Source organism: Neovison vison, chromosome 5 (assembly GCF_020171115.1).
Source record: "Neovison vison isolate M4711 chromosome 5, ASM_NN_V1, whole genome shotgun sequence".
In the NCBI taxonomy this organism is placed as follows: domain Eukaryota; kingdom Metazoa; phylum Chordata; class Mammalia; order Carnivora; family Mustelidae; genus Neogale; species Neogale vison.
In genome coordinates this window covers 46,263,959-46,279,956 of record NC_058095.1, presented here as the reverse complement: position 1 = coordinate 46,279,956, position 15,998 = coordinate 46,263,959, and positions in this window count along the sequence as shown.

Here is a 15,998-nt window from a genome sequence, read left to right as displayed (position 1 = left end):
AGGCCATCATGGGGTTTTTTTGTTTTTGTTTTTTGTTCTTTTTTTGTTTTTTTTTAAGTTTATTTGTTTATTCATCTCTGCACCCAGCTTGGGGCTCCAACTCACAACCCTGAGATCAAGAGTCGCACACTCTTCCAACTGAGCCAGCCAGGCGCCCCTGACAGAGGTCTTATGTATCTATACCCGTAGCTCCAAGAAAAGGGCCTTACACGCAGTAGCTGCTAAATGAACATTTGGAAAAGGCGAGCTTGGCTGGTTGGCCGACTCCGGGAGGCCTGAGAGCACGTGGAGGCCATCGGAGTTCTCTTGCCTATCTTTTCCGCTCCAAGTGCCTTGGTCTATTCTTCTAAGCCATCCCTCCTCTGTTTTAAACCAGACAATGGGGGCACCTGGGCAGCTCAGTGGGTTAAAGCATCTGCCTTCAGCTTGGGTCATGATCTCAGGGTCCTGGGATTGAGTCCCGCATCGGGCTCTCCGCTTAGCAGGGAGCCTGCTTCCCTTCCTCTCTCTGCCTGCCTCTCTGCCTACTTGTGATCTCTGTCAAATAAATAAAATCTTTAAAAAAAAAAACCCAAACAAACCAAAAACCAAACAAATGAACAAAAAAAACCATACGATGTTCCCAAAGATTGTTACACTCTAGGTGGACCGGAAGTAGTAGAGAGGGCGATTCTAGCCCCTACAAGGCTGGGTCTCAACCTGCAGCTTTGCGGGCCACGCCCTCCCTTCTCCTGGGGCTCCCATGGCTAGACTGGGTCCTTGCAGATTGTGGGGTCCCGCTCAGTTCCCCATCCTAGCATCTTGACAAGCAGCAGCATGTCACCGTGGAGCCTCCTTGTGTTAACAAATGCAAACACACACACACACACACACCACTTTCCTTGTCTCTGAGTCACTGTCTGTCCCTCTGCCTCTAGCCTGAGCCATCTTTACAAGACTCTTCTCTCCCCAGATGCTGTGCTGACTGTGGCCTCTGATGCGAGAGAGCTGGGCGTTCTGCACGTCTGCAGGGCTGGCCTCCCTCAGGGGCTTGGGCAAGATCCGCCCATATGGTAGGACCTTCCAGGGAGACGCGAAACCAAGAACCTGACCTCATGATGCCCGCAGCGTCTGGCAAGCAGGGCACCAGCTCTGCTGTCCTGGCCACAGTCCAGTTCTCTCTTCTAGAATCCACACCTTCCCTGGGTCCCCTCCAGGCTGACAAGATCTGCCCCAGTTGGGGAAGGATAAGCCTGGCCTAGTGAGTATCGGATGGGAGGGGGAGGGAGGGTCTCTACTCTAGGACCTAGGTCGAATCATTCCTCAACTCCGTGCCTCAGTTTCCCCCTTGAGAAATTCTGACCGTGCTTCTAGGGTTAGGAAGCTGCTCAGCACTAGAAAGTTCCCTGAGCTCACGGGGTAAGAAACCTATAGTCTGGCTGTGTTTCCTCGCAGCCAGGAGCCGCCCACCGCACCCTGCCTCAGGAGGCCTCACTGGTTGGTGGGGCCGGGCCAGCAAGGCAGGGTCCTGCAGGATGAAAGCTCAGAGAAGCCAGAGCAGGAATAATAATGATAATCATCAGTGGTGGCGTCTTAACCCTCCAGGAATGCAAGGTCCCACGCCCTGTGCGCCTCACACCCCAGGACACTCGAAGGGTTCCTCTCCCTTCATTTTATTGCAACGATCCCACAGTCTGCCATTCCCAGCCCAACCCTTCTGGGTTCCCAAGGAGTGCAGTCCAGCCACCGGCTCATCCACCACCCAGGTTCCATGGGAAGATTCGGCTCAACATGACCCAAGCCAACGGCAGGACAGAACGCCCAGCTCCCTGGAAACTCGGGCTCCAGGCTTTCCCAGAGAAGCCGCTTGCCCGCACCTGGCCTGGAGCACTTTCCCACAGAGCCATCTGGGTCTGGTCACCGTGGGGCCCAGGAGCATTGCCTGTGTCAATACAACTCTGACTTCAAGGCCCGGCTGGCCCACAGACTGACTCGCCGTAGGACCGTGGGCGAGTTTGGTGTTGTTTCTGACTTCTTTGGGTTCGCTGCCTCAGCTGCCCCAAAACTTTCGGAGACTCCCCATTGCTCACTGAATATAAACTCTAGATCTCACAGTCTAGCGTGTGGCTGTTTAAAATCTGGTTCTTATCCAATTTTCCAACCCCACTCTTCTTCTTTATCCTCTAGACGCTGGCCAGAAGTAACCACTCACTGTTGGTCATACGTAGCCCATGCTTTTTCATGCGGCGCTCCAGTCCTGCTTGGGAAATAACATATCCTTCATCTATACCTGGCCAGCCCATCCTAGCCTTCAAAGCCCCAGCCAGAGTTTATTGCCAGCGTAGGTATGCCTGACCCTCGTCCCACCACGGAATGTTGGTTCCTCTTTGGGTAAAGCTCTCGTGAGTTCTGGGAGCCACCTCCTGTGGGGCTTGCTTGCATATCTTTGTTTTTTTGTTTTTTTTAAAGATTTATTTATCTGTTTAAAAGACAGAGTGAGCGAGAGAGAGAGCAGGGAAGGGGCAGAGGGAGAGGGAGAGAGAAACCCTAGCAGACTCCAAGCTAAGTAAAGGGCTGGACGCAGGGCCCAATCCCATGACCCCAAGATCACACAACCTGAGCAGAAACCAAAAGTCGGCCGCCCAACCAACTGTGCCGTCCAGGAGCCCTGCTTGCGTGGATCATCCCCATGCTCAAGTCTCATTCATCTCCCTGTCCCCATGTGCCTAGTACAACGCCTTGTGCACGAGGCACGTGCTCAGTAAGTGTGGGACATAAATTATAGCCAAGAATCTTCCCCACCCTATACAATTCCCCACATAATTGTGCTTTGAAAAAATAAAAATAAGGAGCGCCTGGGTGGCTCAGTGGGTTAAGCCCTTGCCTTCAGCTCAGGTCATGGTCTCAGGGTCCTGGCATCAAGTCCTGCACTGGACTCTCTGCTCAGCAGGGAGCCTGCTGCCCGCCACTCCCCACTCCCCGCCTGTCTCTCTGTCTACTTGTGATCTCTGTCTGTCAAATAAATAAATAAAATATAAAAAAAATAAATTAAAATAATGATTTTAATATAAAAGTTTATGCTTGTACTTCTGCCCTCACAGCATCCTCACTAGTGGTGAGCGGGTCCCTGGGTCTCCCGTGAAGGTATTGGTTCCTTGGCTTTGACTCCTGGGCTGACCCGTGGGATGCTTTCCCCTAGCAGTTGTGGGTCCAGTGTGACCTCGAACCTTTCCTAGTAGGAGGTGAGCCCTTCCCTCTTTGGAGAAGGGCAGTCCCACCCTCTGGGGGCTTCCGTTTTTCAAAGCCCCAGCGATGTCCATGCCCCAAAGGACTTACACACCAGAAGGCCCCCTGGGGTCATAAGGTGAAAGAGATTGAACGATGTGTTTAGAAACCTCTCACCTGGGTCCTTAGTAGAACCCTCAGAGCGGTGTTCAACCCCGGTCTGTTCGTGTTGTTAATAATAGTAATGTGACTTCAGTAACACCTTGTATCTACTGAATGTTTTTCTCCAGGGAGCTTGACTAATCTTCCCCTCCAGATGGAAGAGAGGGACCCAGGCAATGAAAGAGAGGTGAGCCATTGCGGCCATGCTTTGAATAGAAGCATTCCTTGTTCTAAGAGGTAAATGCAATCTGTAGTATGACAGGTGTATGAAACTGATTGAGTAGGAGACCAGTGTGTGCCCTGGGACCCGAAAGCTCTGCCTTCAGAACGCTTGCCCACATCAAACGATGCGCAAGTGATAACTCCCGTGCCATCAGTGCTTATCAGTGACGGGATTTGAGCATTGTACCCCGAATACTCATTCCATGACACGGCCAACTATCCTTAGCATCTCAAGACAGTGTAAACTTGGGGTGAGGTTTGTTTTCAACCATGGTAAGCTCATATTTCTTTTATTCTTTTTTGTTTGTTTTGTTTTAAAGTAAGCTCCATGCCCACTGCGGGGCTTGAACTCACAACCCCAAGATCAAGAGTCACATATGTTACTGACTGAGCCAGCCAGGTGTCCTGGTTACTTCCCGTTTCAATATAATTGATAATTGCAAATGACAAAAGAGTTCTCTATGGCTCTCTTCACATTAGACCTGATCAGACTATAGACATTTTCACCTCGTGATGGGGCTTAAAAAAGAGCTCGGGGGCGCCTGGGTGGCTCAGTGGGTTAAAGCCTCTGCCTTCGGCTCAGGTCATGATCCCGGGGTCCTGGGATCGAGCCTCGCATCGGGCTTCCTGCTCAGTGGGGAACCTGCTTCCCTCTCTCTCTGCCTGCCTCTCTGCCTACTTGTGCTCTCTGTCTGTCAAATAAATAAATAAACAATTTTAAAAAAAAGCTCATCTGAGAAGCTGCAGCCATGTTATTTTCTCCTGTGCCGAATTAGGAATTTTTGCTCTGGGGTGTCTTTGCAGGAATTTCTCTCTCTATATATATATCTTTTTTTTTTTTTTTTTTTTTTTAAGATTCATCCATTTATTTGGGAGAAAGAGTGAGCAGGGGGAGGGGCAAAGAGAGGGAGAGAAGCAGATACCCTGTGGACTGGGGAGTCCTACACGATGTGAGGTTCAATCTCACAGCCCCACCCCCACCACAAGATCACGACTGTGGCCTGAGCCGAAATCAAGAGTCAGCCGCTCAAAGGACTGAGCCACCCAGGCACCCGCAGGAATCTTTTTCACCCCCACCTGCTCCCGCATCCACTTTTGGGGAAGTTGATTCTGTTCAAGTGAGATAACAGAATCCATAATGTCACTTAACCAGGTAAGTAAACTGTGATCCTCTGTGGTTTTCCAGCTGTGATCTGTGAACGTGGAGAGAGCCTTGTCATCCTCTCCAGCATCCTCCCATGCTTCCCCCAGGAGCCCCCATGTGGCACACAACGGCCCTCCGCTCCCGTCCAGCCCCGTGTTGGAATCACAGTGAAGTTGTTGCCTTGACTCAGTCTGAGCGGGGGCTCTTCTGCCATCCCACCTCCTTTCCATCAGCGCATGCGCCAGTTCAACCATCTCCAGCGCCCTCCTGGCTCTCTCAGCCCACCTCAAGGTCACTTCCAAAGCCTTCTTTGTAAAGCCCACTTCTCTCGCTTTATTCCCAAGGTGCATTAAGGGCCCCACGAAATGCTCCGTTGTACAGACGAGAAACCACAAACCCGATCCGTGGCTGAGCACCCTGACCCCTGCTAGGGCCATTTCAGCCTCCCGCCGCGCTCTTCCCTTCTTTCACTCTCCACATCTCTGCCGGAGAAATCTGCCAGACACACAAGTCCCATTGGGGTCTCCCCTCTTCCTAGCCTCTCCATTTGCCACGTGCCAATAGGGGAAAGTGTGAACTCTTGGCTTAACTCTACAGACCTTTCCAGACTGGTCACCCCTAGCCAATCACCCAGGAGTGGCCGAGGCCTGTGTTCACTCTTACTCAGCAATTCACGTTCTTTCTGCTGTGCCTGCTGAATTCTGTCACTTAACCTCCAAGACCAGCAACCCTGGCACCTTCCAAACACTGAAGTGTTTGAAAATTATTGCATCTCTCCACACTGTAGTGCTTGGAAGGAAACTCCCTAAGCCGACATGTGATGGTTGAGTTGCTTGTATCCTCCCCTCGATGCTGGTTCTTGAACACTTGGGCACAGATGTTATTTCTCTCTCTACCCTCCTCTTCCTGCTCCCTCCTTGCCCGGTGTGGTGGCAGACTCTCTGGGAAGGGCTGTCCCACGGAGCTGCGGTGTCAGGCCTTTCTTCCCCATTGTCACCTGCACTGCCCCCCGCTACCACACCCCCACACCTAACACTTAAAGTGATTACTAGGCACCGGGTATGGCTCTAGCCATCTTGGGTATATCAGCTGACCCCATGCTGACCATAGCGCCGTGTAATGTGAGCACTTCTGGCGTGTCCATTTTATAGATGAGCAAACTGATGTCTGGGGAAGCCTCCTGACAGGCCTAGGTCACGCAGCTAGTCGGGGACACAGCTAGAAGACACACTCTGCTTCCCGGATCCGGAGCCCTGATCGTGACCTCTACGGCACCGGCAGTGCCCTGTACCTCACTGACCTTCACCCCTCTCCCTTCTCTCCACAAGAGTGGTTGCTGTTCCCAAGGCCAGCGGAACAACCTTCCACCCTGTACAAGGCTGAGGGACCCGTGACCCAGATGGCTCTCTTCCCTGGACAAATGACAGGGACAACTGAGTCGCCGTTGTTCTTTTTTTTTTTTAAGATTTTATTTATTTATTTGACAGACAGAGATCACAAGTAGGCAGAGAGGCAGGCAGAGAGAAAGGAAGGGAAGCAGGCTTCCCTGCGGAGCAGAGAGCTCAACGTGGGGCTTGATCCCAGGACCCTGGGATCATGACCTGAGCCGAAGGCAGAGGCTTTAACCCACTGAGCCACCCAGGCGCCCCCCCCCCCCCGACCCTGTTGTTCTTGCCAGGTGGGGGTTGGGGGTAGCTCTCTGCCTGCTCACTCCATTCCTGAGCCAAGGCTCTTTGCGGGGAGATCTGAAAACTGGCATCAGTGGGACCCTATCGCTCTTCTGGGAGGGGCTGCCTGAAGCACACCCTCAACCCTGCCCCCTGCCCACTGGCCCCTCGGGCACCTGGAGGGCATTCCCCACCTTTCTACCCAATCGGCTTCGGCCATTAATAACAGCTCATTCTCCTCTGGGGCTCTTTGTCTCTTCTGCCTTGCCTCCCCACGCTTCCTTCCTGTTCTTCTTTCTCTTTACAACAAGAGTGGGTATTTTTAACCTGAGGTTTTCACTCACCTCTCACTGTCCAGCTAGGACTGGGCAGGGCTGCTGGCATGCTGGAGGGCTGAGAGCGGCATGCCAGCCTCGGAGGCCACTGCTGTGTCCCTCACCGCTGGCTCCAGCCTTAGCCCTCACCCTCCCCTCTGGTAAGCTCTCCCTCCTCTGCTGGGGGAGTAAACACCCCACACACTGGCTGTGGGTTGAAGCTTTAGGAACTGTACAGGACACATGGGGAGCTGAGCTTAGCCCTGGGGGAGGCAGTGAAGACCATCTGTGGAGCCAGGTGAAGTTCAAGAGCGCCAGAGCCTCACACATCCCCAGAAGGGCCACCAGGGCCATCTCTGAGGCCACCTGTGTGACCCACATTCCTGATGCCCTTTGGAGGCTCTAGGGGGACTTCTGGGGAATTCTCTCATCCTGGGAGATGCAGCTCAGAGAGCTCCCCTCACTGCTGCTCCCCCCCCACCCCCCACTGCCCTCTTCAAAACTTCTGGAAGGTCTCTGCTGCCAGGAAGCCCTTTGTGCTCCTAGCTTTCTGACCTCAGCCCCCAGCCCGGCCCCTCAGCCACTCTTCACTCCTCGTCCTCACCTGCTGGTCTCCAGGCCCCACCCTGTCTCATGTCTCATGATTCTCTGCACCCCAGGAGCTCAACAGAGAAATTTTGTTTGAAGCCTCAGCAACTGCAAAATGGGGAGATAACTGGCCTTTCAAGGTTCTGTTGTAATTGTTGCTTGTTTTGAAGTTCGGTTTCTGTGCCCGGCTTTCTCAAAAAAGAGAACAGTGGCAACTAAACAAGTTGGTGTCAGAGATTTTTTTTTTTTCGTTTGTTTTAAAGCAACTGACAGTGACTCACTGCAGCCTGCTGGGCCCAGGGCTAATGTTCTCCAAAGAAAGTAAGCCATAGTCTTAATGACGGCCCGGGGCACTGCTGTGGCCTACTGCAAGCTCTGAGTCACTGCCAAGGAGCAAGGGCCTTGTTTTTCTGTCGACCGTGTTTTAAAATTCCTTAAAAAATGAGCCCCCCTGTATAACGTACTACGGATCAAAAAGCAGGGAACAGATTTTCCACGCGGTCCAGCGGGCCTTGAGGACTCGCTGTTGAGACAGAATATTGGTCCCTCTCATCTCCTGCCTCCGTCCGTCCTGGCCACACCTCTGTTTCATGCTCTGGTGATTGTCGCCACCCCAGAGCAACTGTCCCAGGGTCCCAAGGAGCGATTCCTTCTGGCCCCACCATGAGCTGTGGCTGCAACATTGTTCCGTCTCCTTTGTCCCTGGCCCGCCTTTATGAGTTGGTCAGTCATTCTGTCTACACACCTTTCTCCAGTGTCCCCCTTGGGCAGAGAGAGCCATGCTGGGCGGGTAGGAGGAGGCGGCAAAAGGAAGTAGGTCAGTTTTCTCCAGGGAGAAAACTCTCCCACCACAAGCACCTAGAGAGCCCCGTACTAGGCATCTCAGAATTAACAGGAGGAGAGGGAGACAAACATGGTGGGATTTATCAGAAAAGGCTTCCTGAAGGGGAGAGAGCTGAGCTTAACTTTGGCCTTCGATGAAGCTGTCCCAGTTGGGCAAATGGGTGCACAGAGATGGGGAGCCCATCTTGGCAGGAGGACCCATGATTCCCCAGCCACCTCTGCCAGGAAGCTGCCTTGGGAATCCTGAGCTGCCCCTTCCCCTCCAGGCTAACAGGCGATAAGGACGGGGGACCAGCCCCAGCAAGGAGGAAGTGGACTGGCTTCCTGTTTGTTTGTGAATCTCAGAGCAGCCCGTGCAGCCACGAACACCAGCTGAGCTGAGCAACCTTGGCCCAAGCCGAGGGTGCCAGGGAACCCATCCACCCATTCAGCCAGCCCTCAACCAGCTGGGAGATGTGTCCTGGGATGGCCATGCTCAGCTGCCTGGCCCCGTAGCAGTCATGCCAGCTTGGCAGGGACAGGAGGTGAAGTAATGACTTCCTTAAAAAAGCCAGAGTCACACATTCATAACACGAAGCCTCTGTGCGGCTTGTAGGGGGGAGGGGGAGGGGGCTCAAGCATTGCCTTTCCCTGACCCCAAAGATTATTTCCTGGGATCCTAGGCACGACTCTCTTGCTCTCTAGAGAAATCCTGTGCGGAGATCACCGATCACTAGGTCCTTTAAAAGAAATCAGGCAGCATGCACTGTGGTTTTGTTTGCAACAGCAAAATACTTGCAAACCACCACCAAGTCCTCCGCAAACCAACTGGTGGCAACAAAACATGATAGATCCGTACAGAGAAAAATTCCGTAGCAGAAGAAGGGGGCGGATTAGTAGATGCTGCTGTGGCGAGAATGCATGATTTTTCGTGTCTGGAAAGAAATTGAAGCAACCTGACAGTGGTTATTTTGAGGGAGAGGAACTGGGAGAAAAGTGGTGGGAAGGTTTCACTCTGCATTAGTTATCTTTTGGGACTGTTTGCCTTTTTTAGTAAGGTTTATATATTTCAAAAATATTACCTGCGGACAATGGAATTCTGCTCCATTCTGTTTTCTTCCTTACATGTCTCTGGATCCTTTAAAATAAAAAGCATTGGGGTGCCTGGCTGGTTCTGTCACAAGAGCATGCAAAATCTTCATCTCTGGGTTGTGAGTTCGAGCCCCATGTTGGGTAGAGCAATTACTTTAAACAAAACAAAACAAAACAGGGGTACCTGGGTGGCTCAGGGGTTTAAGCCTCTGCCTTCGACTCAGGTGGCTCAGGTCATGATTTCAGGGTTCTGGGATCGAGCCCCGCGTCGGGCTCTCTGCCCAGCAGAGAGCCTGCTTCACCCCAACCCTCTCTGCCTGCCTCTCTGCCTACTTATGATCTCTTTCTCTGTCAAATAAATAAATAAAATCTTTTTAAAAATCCCACAAACTTAAAAAAATGGTATTGAACCACTAAGGGTTATTTTTAAGGCAATTTAAAGAATCAGGCAGTGTGCATTTATAAGATGAAGCGGGTGGGTCAGAGACTCTCCAGGAAAATTTATGGGAGAGGATGGGAAAACGCTTTGCTTTAAGATCTGTACACGTCAGTAAGGGACAGTGTGGCTGGTTCTTCATTCCACTCCGTGGATTCCTTATGGCAAACGTTTGAGCTGTCTATGGCTTCCTTCCAAACACCTCCACTCCCACTTTCATTCCCCATTCCATGGCCTCATCATTTCGCTTTTGACCCAAACCAAACAATATGGAAGAGAAATCGGAAGGGAAGAGGACAAACAATAGAAGGTACTTTGATACCCATGACACGATCACCTGTCATTTGGACCAACTTGTATGAGCTTCTGTATAAAGGACCTGTGTCTGATTCATCTTCTAATCCCAGGACCGTGCACAGTGGGTACCCGACAATCATTAGTGGGTGAATGCATGGAGCAACTTGTGGAAATGGTACTTGTTCTCTACTGTTTGCTCCTCCTTAGGAGTGCTTTGAGAAATTGGAAGGAAACTCCCGGAGCCTCAGAAAGAGAATCTGACGTCTTCTTTGAGTTTCATTAGTTCATTAACAACTGCGGGAGCTCCCCAGATGGACCTCCAGCTGCCAAAGCCTGAATACCCAGCTCCCGGGGAGCCTCCCGGGTCTAAGAAAGAAGTAAAGCTGAGCTGGGTGGCAATCTCCCACCTGGCAAAGAGGGGTAGCACCCATTTGGCTGGTGGTTGGGGTGGGACACTTGGTATATTTACAGCCATAGATGCCCCAGGGTTTCTATATCCAGAAGTTGTCTACAAAGGGTCACCTCGACCTACTTACTTGTCCTCAGGGCTGGCGCTGACAGCCTGCTAGTCCTTCCCTGAGATCTTTTTCTGAACATCCTGTACTCACCGGGGTAGCCTGGCACCTGCAGGAGCAGGCAGGCTGCTGCCATCTAGTGGAGAAGAGAGACCACTGCCTACCCAGGCTGGCCTGAAACCCAAGGGTAATGGAAGGAACCTCTGACAACCGGGACTACGGCTTTCAAACTTTTGCAGCCATGGAGTCCTTCCTTCAAATGACAGCAATGGCTAGGGTCTTCATGTTGGACTGATCAATTCACTACTCTGGCTGCAGCAGGGGAAGGAGGGACTCAGAGCCCCACTGACCTGAGGGACACTCCCCCCTGAGCTCAGTTGGCATATGGCTAATGGACTTCTGCTATCATTGTAAGGATGGGGAAACGGAGCCTTGGGGATATGAAGCGACCTGTGCAAACAGTGGCATAGAAAGGCTAGAACACAGAGTCCCTGTACAAAATGCACTTGGGCACTGGCCCAGTCAACTTGTACAGGGCTGGTACAAACATGGGCTGGACACAGCTTGTGCTGAGTGCTCAGTCAAAACATCTATTCCAAGACATCTGGGTTCCTGGGGAGGAGAAGCCCTGAACCCAACTCCTCCTGCATCTTTTTGTTTGAATCAAATCAGAGTCAGACCCATGATGGTCCCTATGTTCCCTTCTCGATAGCCAGCATGCAATCAGGGGCACAGAGATGCCCATTGCTATCTCAGGATGCCAAAGAAGTTTCCGGGTCTCTGACACTGGAAGACGCAGCCAGTCCCACAGAACACAAATAGGGAACAAGAATATTTTGAGCATCTACTGTGCGCTGAGGCCTGCATTTTCACATTTGCTCATTGACTCCTCAACAACTCTGTGATGTGGATATTTATTTCCAGGTTTAAAAAAATTATTTTACTTATTTTTTTTTATTTTTAAATTTTTTAAAAAATTTATTTAACAGACAGAGATCACAAGTAGGTGGAGAGGCAGGCAGAGAGAGAGAGGGAAAAGCAGGCTCCCTGCTAAGCAGAGAGCCAGATGTGGGGCTCCATCCCAGAACCCTGGGACCATGACCTGAGCCGAAGGCAGAGGCTTAACCCACTGAGCCACCCAGGCGCCCCTACTTATTTATTTTTTAAGTAATCTCTACACCCAATGTAGGGCTCAAACTCACGACCCTGAGATCCAGAGTTGGATGCTCCAGGCACCTGGGTGACTCAGTTGGTTAAGGGTCCAACTCTTAGCTCAGGTCTTGATCTGAGGTTTATGAGTTCAAGCCCCGCATTGGGCTTCATGTACCAAAATAAATAAATAAATAAATTAAAAAAAAAAGTGTCGCGTGCTATCTACCGACTGGGCTAGCCAGGCACTCCCATTTCCTCAGTTTTTTTTTTTTTTGCTAAGAGAAAAAAAGAATGCTTGAAGTATTTAAGTAATTTACCGAATGTCTCCCAACCTAATAAATGGCAGAATCAGACTCCAATCCCAAATCTTTTTAATTCTAGAACCCGTGTGCTTCCAATAAATGGAGCTGCTTTCTGGAGCAAGAAATTTGAGAAGATCAGCCCAGCCCAGACTTGCCTTGGGTCAGGGCCTCCCAAAAGGGAAGACATTGTCTCTGTCCCCCACCTATGAGAGTCTAGACAGGGAAGAAAGTATGCTTGGGGAAGTGATGAAGACTTCACACGCGCTCACTCACCTGTGAGTGCAAGGAAAGATTTATATGACACGGAGCCTCAGATCTAAGACTGGCAAACTAGAGATGGGATGAAAGCAGCTCTGGGCAGAGGGTCAGGAGGCCTGAACTCCACCCCTGGCTTTGTCACCCGCATCCTGTGGGACGTAGGGCAAGTCCCCTCTCCCTCCTCACCTCGAGGAAGGGTTTGTTCCTGAGGATGTGAAAGTCTCCTGCTCAGTTTTGTCCTGTTGTGATTTCGGCAGGGGCGGAGTCAGACAAGGAAGGAGCCCTGAAGGAAGTGAGTTTTGGACAGGATCTTGAAAAAGGGAGGGTTGGAGGAGGGAAATGCTCACACTGAGAGGTTGACCAAGGCAAGCAGGGACAAGAGGCAGTGGCTAGCGAGAGGCGGCAAGCTCCTGCTGTTGAATGCTTGGGAGAGATTCGGTCTGGCACAATCCACACTGAACAGCATCTGTAGCTCTTTTATCCAGGTTATCCAGGACCGATGTGGTCCTTTTTTAAAAAGGTTTTGTTTACTTATTTGAGAGACCATGTGGTGGTGCATGGGCAGAGGCAGAGGGAGAAGCAGACTCCCCGCTGAGCAGGGACTGCCCCCCTCCCCCCGCCACGAGGAGCTCCATCCCAGGACCCTGGGATCATGACCTGAGCCAAAAGCAGATGCTTAACCAATGGAGCCACCCCGGTGTCCCCAGGATAGATGTGGTCTTCTTTTTTTTTTTTTAATTTTTATTTTTTAAAGAGTTTATTTATTTATTTGACAGACAGAGATCACAAGTAGGCAGAGAGGCAGGCAGAGAGAGAGGAGGAAGCAGGCTCCCCGCTGAGCAGGGAACCTGATGCGAGGCTCAATCCCAGAACCCTGGGATCATGACCTGAGCTGAAGGCAGAGGCTTAACCCACTGAGCCACCCAGGCGCCCTGATAGATGTGGTCTTAACCAAGAGACTTCTCCACCCAGGGGCTAAAACTCCCAGAGTCTCCTGTTTCTGGGAGTCTTTGAGCACTGGGCTCCCTTTCTTAGCTGTGGCCTCTCCTTGCTTTGGAAGGACGGTCCAGCAGCAAAACCCACCTGGAGGGCAAAAGGGTGGAAAGGAAGTGCTTTTATCCCAGATCTGGAGATCCTCGAAACTCTAGGGGACCGTCAGGTCCTTCCTAATTCCCATCTGTTTGCTATTGCCACTCATTCCCACCTCCTATCTAGTTCAGAAACATGTGCAAGCCACGGAGATCAGTGGGCATCATAAATCTGTGGGCCAGGGCCCTGGTGTCACTCTGTTTTCCAGATTGCCAAAGCCTCAGCCTTGTCACTAGAAGGAACTCTGGTGACAATTACACTGTATCAGACTTAAAGCCCTCAGCCTGCTTGGTGCCCGAGACTTCCAAATTCCGGGCTTCTTCCTCTTATTCTCCAAGACTATCCAATCCCTTGAGTCAGGGCTGTGCAAACTTGTCCTGCAAAGTCGGGGAAAGAGTGAATACTTTTGGCTCTGCAGGCCATGAGGGGGTCTGCTGGAACTCTCCAGCCCTGCTGCTGAAGTGTAATGGGCATAGTAGCTACGTTCCAACAACACTTGACTTGTGGACACTGAAGTTTGAATTTCACCTAATTTTCATGAGTCACCAAATTGTCTTTCTTTTTCGATTTCCCCCAACCATTCAGAAGCATAAATACTACTGTTGGCTTGTAAGCTATACAGTTGTGCTGTTCTCAGCCAGTGGGCCCATGGGCCGGGGGACCAGACCCCTGACCCAAGTGTTTGGAGGTGGTTCAGCCAAAATCAGGTGGTCCGAGCCTTTGTTCGATCCTGGCCTTTGTGGCTAATCTGGATGGCTGGGCTTACACTTCAGGGGTGACAACAGCTTTCAGCTCCCCCAAAGTGGCCTTGTCCTTTTGGCTTTTCTCTCTCTTCCAAGGTAGCTTGATTGGAGGGTGCTAGAAAGATCCCCTCCTCTCCATCCACCCAGGGTTCCATGAAAAGGGGTTCTCTTTCACCTATAAGTGATTTCCCTGAGCCAGTACATTTCCATGTTCTCGCTTCCAGCTCTGGGCACCCAGCCTTGCCCAAGCATCCCGGCTTCTACCAGCTCGGGCAGGCCTCATGGCTCTTTCCTTGTTGAATTCTCAATCCCCGTGTTGCCGGCATCCAGAGCCCGTGTTCTTCTTATAAAGCGAGACTTTATATGCTCGGAAAGCTGGGGCAAATCGGCCAGAGATGAATTCCTTCAGAGGAGGGACTCTAAGTTGGGCCCAAAACAGGGAGAAGGACTGGGACTCATGGAGGGAGAGAGAAAGAAGTTCAAGACAGAAGCAGGAGGCATTGAGCTGCAGGCAGGCGACGGCAAGGGCAGAGTCCCACATGGAGGCCATCTGAAGCAAGAGAGTGAGGGCATTGTGACGTCGGGCTAGGGGCCACATCAGTGGAGGGGTTGGACTGCTCGACCCTGACCCTTGGATCCAGAGGAGCTTGAAGTAACTTAATGTGATGTTGCAGGGGGAGAGCTCAGGGGCCCGGCTTTTGACCCTCCGTCCCAACCTTGGTCCCGTGCTGTCTATAGCCCTTCATCTGGTCCTTCAACAAACACTCAGGAGCTCCCACAGGGAGCAGGGACCTTTGACTGGGGGGAAAGATTGGGCAGTGGTTGGGGGAAAGAAGAGGAAGGGGGAATGCTTAATCATGAAAAGGTCCTGCCCTTTTTTTTTTTTTTTAAAGATTTTATTTATTTATTTGAGAGAGAGAGACAGTGAGAGAGAGCATGAGCAAGGAGAAGGTCAGAGAGCGAAGCAGACTCCCCATGGAGCTGGGAGCCCGATGTGGGACTCGATCCCGGGACTCCAGGATCACGCCCTGAGCCGAAGGCAGTCGTCCAACCAACTGAGCCACCCAGGCGTCCCAAGGTCCTGCCCTTTTTAAATGTAGAGTAGGACAGAGAACACACACCACACACTACAACCTGATGCAGAGAGTGTTAAATGCTAATGCGTATGTGGATAGGAACCCTGGCAAGTCAAGGTCAAGAATAGGGGGCAGAGGTGACTTCGCAGATGTTCTGTGGAAGAGAAAGTCCTGGATGGTGGGGATATCTGGACCCATGAAATGTGGGGGGATGGCTCTCCTGAGCAAAGAGGGTGCAGGGAAAGCATGGGCGAGTATAGACAAGACCTCAATCTGTGTTTTCACTGGGGGAGGGGTGTTATTGGCATTTCTTTGGGGGCAATTCTTTAGTAGGAGTCTGTCCCATACAAAGTAGGTCTTGTAGCATTCCTGCCACCTTCCTTCCCCAAAACCAGTAGGTGCTGGTGTTCTCAACACTCCCCCCTTCACTGGAGCCACTAAGTTGGTTTGTGAAGGCGAGTAGGAAACTATGAACTTGAACTAGAAAGGTAGTCCGTGGTTAGCAGGACCAGGGAGGGCCTTGAATGCCAGGATAAGAACTTGCACTTTATGAAGTGAGCAAGGAGTCACCACTGAAGGTTTTCCAGTAGGGAGGAGAGAAGGTCTGCTTTAGAAGAATGAAGTTTAGGGGTGCCTGGGTGGCTCAGTCATTAAGCATCTGCCTTTGGCTCAGGTCATGATCCCAAAGTCCTGGGATTGAGCCCCGAGTCGGGCTCCCTGCTACTTTCCCTCTACCAACCCCCCTGCTTGTGTTTTTGCTCTTGCTGTCTCTCTCTGTCAAATAAATAAAGAAAATTTTAAAAAAGAAAAATGCAGTTTGGAACAATGTGCAGGATGAATGGAAGGCCTAAGAAAGGCAGGGAAATCTGTTATAACCTCTTAGGACCTTTTCACCCAAGTTATCTTTAATCAGGG